Source organism: Pteropus alecto, unplaced genomic scaffold, assembly GCF_000325575.1.
Source record: "Pteropus alecto unplaced genomic scaffold, ASM32557v1 scaffold40, whole genome shotgun sequence".
In the NCBI taxonomy this organism is placed as follows: domain Eukaryota; kingdom Metazoa; phylum Chordata; class Mammalia; order Chiroptera; family Pteropodidae; genus Pteropus; species Pteropus alecto.
In genome coordinates, this window is record NW_006431919.1 from 11239612 (window position 1) to 11245477 (window position 5866).

Consider the following 5866-nt stretch of genomic DNA (forward strand, 5'->3'; position numbering starts at 1 on the left):
GAATATAAGTATTATTATTTGTATGCATTGCACATTTATTTATGAGTAATATCTGCTGATAGATAATAGCTTACTAATGTTGTTGGGTGTACAGAAATAAAATCCTAGGTAAAAAGGACACCATCCTTTCCATAATGGAATTTACCATATATACAACTAACTGTTCTGTATGAGCCAGTGTTTTCAGTGCTGTATTCAAGAATAAAGGAAAACGTAACAAGAAAAGGAAGGCAGATGCATCCAGACTGTTTGGATGTATTGGAAAATGCTTCCTTGGTGGAGATGGCATCAGAGAATTATGTTTGTATTAAGGAAGCAATGTCAATAATGATATAATAATGGTCTCTTACCAGATTATAAATTTTCTGAGGACAGGTTCCAAATTGTTTCATTGTTGTATTTCAGGGCCCTGAAAGATAATAGTTGCTTAACTAATGTTTGAGAATAAATGAATTAGGATATAATTAAGGAACAGTTAATATTTTGATGTATATGAATTGTAGGAAGAATTAAAGGCTATTTTATAGATGAAACTGGAAAGGAAGATGGATACAATATCATGGCCTATGAATAATCCCCACTTCCTTTTTTTCCTCCTTTTTTTAATGAAGACAGTTTCATAATGCTAATAATAGTGAAATGATAATAATAATGCCCATACAGCTTATGAGGTAGCTTCTACTTTCTCCATTTTACAAGTGAGTGTAATGAGACTGAGAGAGATTAAGTATTTTGCCTGTGGCCACAGAGCCTTTACATAAGAGAAGACAGAGGAGGAGGCCTGCGGTAATTCATCCCTCTGTATTACTTTCACTCTGAGGGTCCTTTAGATCTTGTATCTGTGTCATGTCTTCTGGATGTTCTTGCAGGGTTGTCTACTGAGTGAACCATTGTTGAATTGGACTTTGAACACAGAATCTCTCTGAATCACAAAAAAGACCACATCTGGAATGTCGGATTCAAACTTGATTTAGTATCTATCACTGCATTTTTACTTTAAAGACAAAGGGAAAAAGTGTTCCTTGATGTAATTTCTGGACTACCACATTGCCATTAATTCTCTTTAAAATTGTCACAAAATGAGGAGAAGCAGGGTTCTCCAAGAACTGATTAAAATCCCTATTTCTTAATGCCAGTAGCTTTTAGAGGAGTAAAGGTAGCATCTCCCCTACTGTGTCTTATTAATTACCCACCAGCATAGAATGCTGGCCTTACCTTTGCATCTGTTCATTTCATCATCAACATCATCACCTTCACTGTAGTTCTAACTAGTGTTTGTTTAGAGCTTTATTCTATAACAGGCATCCTGCCAAATACTTTTAATGTATTACATGGTTATGTGTACACAACAGCCTGTGAGGTTACAGATCCTGGGAGAGGCTGGCACTTATATAAATATCCTCCATGGGTTAGATTGTGGCCTCGAGTTAATTAGTCAAGGATACAAAATCTTTGTGTAAGTGAGGTGGGTGCTGAGAGACAGCAGGACCAGTTTCAGCATATCTGAGCACTTCTCGTGTGTTCCAGAGCCCTTAACGGGAGATGTCCCAGCTGTGCTGAGAAGGTAGGATCCTGTCGTACCTGGGAGCATCATCTTTGCTGTGTCACAGCCATTTTCGACTGTGCAACCATTCAGAAAGTTGCACTAACAATACTTATATTCTCTTTTTAAGGGAATCTTCAATAAGGAGACACTCATGATTCTGAAACAAACTTAGTAGCATCAAATCTGTATCCTTATCTGGAAGCAGAAGGCAGATTTATAGCTTCCTCCAGTTTTCTTAAACTATAGAGATCCATTTTCCTGAAGTCTACCTCGGCTCTGGTTTAGTAGTTTTTTATCTGCACAGTTTAATAGTAAATTCACCTGGGGACCATGAAAACAAAGCTGTTTTCCCGCAGCTAGATATTATTATTATTCTCACTTTAAGATGAGGAAACTGAGACTTAGATCTTAGGGAATATGCACAAGTTCTTACAGGTAACAATGACAGAGTTTTGGCTTTGAATGTAGTCTGAGCTCTTAACAGTGTAACTGTTAGTTTTAAAAGGAAATAATGACTGGGCTTATCCTATATTGTTTTGTGGGATTAATTATTTGTATAACTAGTGATGTAATATTTGAGGATGAAACAAGTTATATAAAATATAAAATCATTATGAATTTGATTTTCTATACATAACAATTGTTGCTCATCATGAATAAGGCGATAATAGACTATCAGAGAATCATTGTACTTCCCTCAGATTTTCTTTAAAAACTGCTCTATTTTTGTTCATTTTATCTTGAATGAGGTGAAGTATTTGTATTGATTGGCAACATGTGTGACATAAAAAAGAAGACACGAACCTCATTCTTTATTTGGATGATTGTATGTAGTAGATGTGTGCATCCAATCTGTTTTAAAAGCAGGGGCAAAGAAGCACAAGCAAAAGGAAATGAAAGTATAATACATCTGCAGACATGCCATGAGAAGTGCCTGAAAAGTTCTTTCTTGCTTTCCTCCTTGATCTGTACATTACTTATTTTTTAAAGACTTCTTTGAGCACAAATCTTGACAAAGCCTTTTCTGAATACTTCAAACCTCAGTAGCATGGGACTTCTTGCATGAATTTGCAATGAAGATTGACTTGTATAATACAAATTATTTTCCATTACATTTCTCAATATTTATTTCACTCTAAGTTGTTGAGGAAGGATAACTCATAGTTCTTTGAGGAGTAGTAACCTTTATTCAGTTTTACCTTGATTTTAAGATAGATTCTACTTTAGAAATGTTGAGGTTTTGAAAGCTGCCGACATTTAGGATCTAAAAAATGAGACAAATATGTATTTGTTAGTGTGGTGTTTAAGTTCTTAAAAAAAAATGTTATCTATGCCTTCTTTCTATAGATCTCATTCTATTTATCAAAAGTAGGGATTAATATATTTTAAGCCCTTTGAGTACCTAATATGAGGCTGAACATCTACGTATTTTTTTTGGTGTGGGTATTAGCTTTATTAAGGTATTTATATACCATACAATTTACTCATTTAAACTGTGCAATTCAATGGTTTTAGTATGTTCAGAGTTGTGCAAGCAGCATCACAATTCTAGAACATTCCAGAAAGAAACCACCTGCCTTTAGCTGTCACTCTTCTATCCCTACCCTTTCCTTTATCCCTAGGCAATCACAAATTAACTTTATTTTTCTATAAATAGCCTATTATTGACATTTCATAAAAATAGAATCAAATAATGTGCGGTCCTTTGTCACTGCAGTCTTTCACTTAGCATAATGTTTTTAAGATTAGTAGATGTCAAAGCATGTATCAGGATTTCATTCCTTTTTATTTCTGAATACTATTTTATTTCATGGATATACCACATTTTATTTATGCACATATACCACATATTATATCACATAATGAACATTTAAGTTATTTTCATATTTTCATTATTATGAATAATGCTGTGTTTAAGTTTTTGTGTGATGTATGTTTTCATTTCTCTTCAGTGTAAACCTAGGAGTGAAATTTCTTGATGAAACAGTAATTTTATGTTTAACTTTTTGAGGAATTGCTAAACTGCTTTCCAAAGCAGCTGTACCATTTTACATTCCTACAAGGAATGTATGAGGGTTCCAAGTTTTCTACATTCTTACAAATTCCCATTATCTGATTTTTTGATTCTAGCCATACTAGTGAGTATAAAGAGGTATGTAATTGAGGTTTGGATTTGAATTTCCCTAATAACTAATGATATTGAGCATCTTTTCATGAGGGTTTTGGTCATTCGTATATATCCTTCAGGGAAACATCTGTTCAAATCTTTGCTTATTTTGTTATTGAATTATTCATCTTTTTTATGATTGAGTTGTAAGAGTTTTATATATATTCTAAATACAAGGACTTTGTCAAATGTATGATTTGCAAATATTTTTATTCCATGGATTGTTTTCACTTTTCTACTAGTGTCTTTTGAAGTACAAATGTTTTTAATTTTGATGAATTTAATCAATTAATTTATTTTTGTTGCTCGTGTTTGGTGTCATGACTAAGAAATCTCAACCAAATCCAAAGCTTATTTCTGGGTGTTCGATTCTGTTCTTTTGATCTGTATGTCTATCCTATGCCATTACCACACTGTTTTGAGTATAGTTGCTTTGTAATGACAAGATTGTTGTGGATATTCTGAGTCTCTTAACTTTCCATATTCATTTTAGGATGAACTTGTCGATTTCTACAAAAAAGCTAGTTGAAATTCTCTAGTGATTGCATTGGATCTGTAGTCTTGCCATCTTGGCATATTAAACCTTTTGAACCATGATTGTGGGCTGTCCTTCCATTCATTTAGAGCTTTGTAAATTTATTTCAGTAATGTTTTGTAGTTTTCAGAGTGTGAATCTTACACTTCCTTTGTTAAATTTATTTCTAAGCAGACTTTATTATTTTTGATGCTATTGTAAGTGGGAATGTTTTCTTAATTTCAGTTTTGGGTTGTTTATTGTTAGAGTATAGAAATATTGATTTTTAATATTGATCTTATATCCTGCAATCTTGCTGATCTCTTTTATAAGTTCAAACTATAGATTCTTTAGAATTTTCTATGGATGAGATCATATTATCTGTGAGTAGAGATGGTTTATCTCTCCTTTTCCAATCTAGATGCTTTTTATTTCATTTTCTTAATGCCCTGGCTACCACTTCCAGTACAATGTTTAACAGAAGTAAAGAGAGCAGACATCTTTGTATTGTTTCTGATCTTTAGAGAAAAGCATCCAGTCTTTCACAATTAAGTTAATGTTAGCTGTAGGTTTTTCATAGATGCCTTTTATTAACACCGTTTTATAAATGCAAGTTTCTTTCTATTCCCGGATTGTGGAGTGGGTTTTTTTTTTTTAATCATGAAAGGGTGTTAGATTTTGTCAAATGCTTATTTTGCAACTTAGTGATGATTATGTGGTTTTTGATTTTTAATTTTACCTGTTGATATGGTCTATCACATTAATTGATTTTTGCATATTAAACCAGTCTTGTATTCCTGGGATAAATTGCGGTTGATCAGGGTGTATAATCTTTTTTCTTTTTTCATGCTGTTGGATTTGGCTTGCTAGTATTCTATTGAAGATTTGTGTATTTGTGTTTATAAGAGATATTGGTCTATATTTTTTCTTTTGTTGTCTTTTTGATTCTTTAAATATTTTGTAGAATTCACCAATGAAATCATCTACACCTGGGCTTCTCTTTGTGGGTATTATTTGATTACTAGTTTAGTCTTTTTGCTTGTCATATTTTCTATTTCCCTTTAACTAGATCATATTTTAGTTATGTATATTTTGAAAAATAGCTTCTCAGAACCCACAAAAGGTGTGCTCTTATGTGTGGAGCAGATTGGCAAGTCAATTTTAGCTCTTCAAATTCTGATCTTGTTAATATAGATATGTCTGAAGTTTTCTGTATTTTTTTGGCAACACAACTGGTTTTGTCTTATATTTTCATCTTGTATTTCAATTTATAAATGGTTTTCACATTAAAATATTATTTAGTCTCATTTATTATTCTTCTTTATGGGTAAAAACCAACACTCAGTCTACAGCCATGCCACCCTGAACAAGCCCGATCTCATCTGATCTTGGAAGCTAAGCAGGGTTGGGCCTGATTAGTAGTTGGATGGAGACCCCCTAGGAAGACCAGGTGCTATAGGCATTAAAAAAAAAAAAAAAAAGGGTATCTCATATGTATAAGATTACACACGTCAACTGCATTTCATTGTTATTAATAGCACTGAGAAAAAAATGAAGTTATGTTTATAATGTAATCCTGTTTTACAAGGGAAAAAAAGCAGGAGGACTTGTATCTGTATACTTTTCTGTGAGCCCAGAG

The 5866-nt window shown here is 32.9% G+C and overlaps 1 pseudogene; it reads left to right on the top strand.

The window, feature by feature from the left end:
* Positions 1 to 5571: 5571 nt before the first annotated feature.
* On the top strand, positions 5572 to 5689 carry LOC112475378 (annotated as a pseudogene).
* Positions 5690 to 5866: the final 177 nt, after the last annotated feature.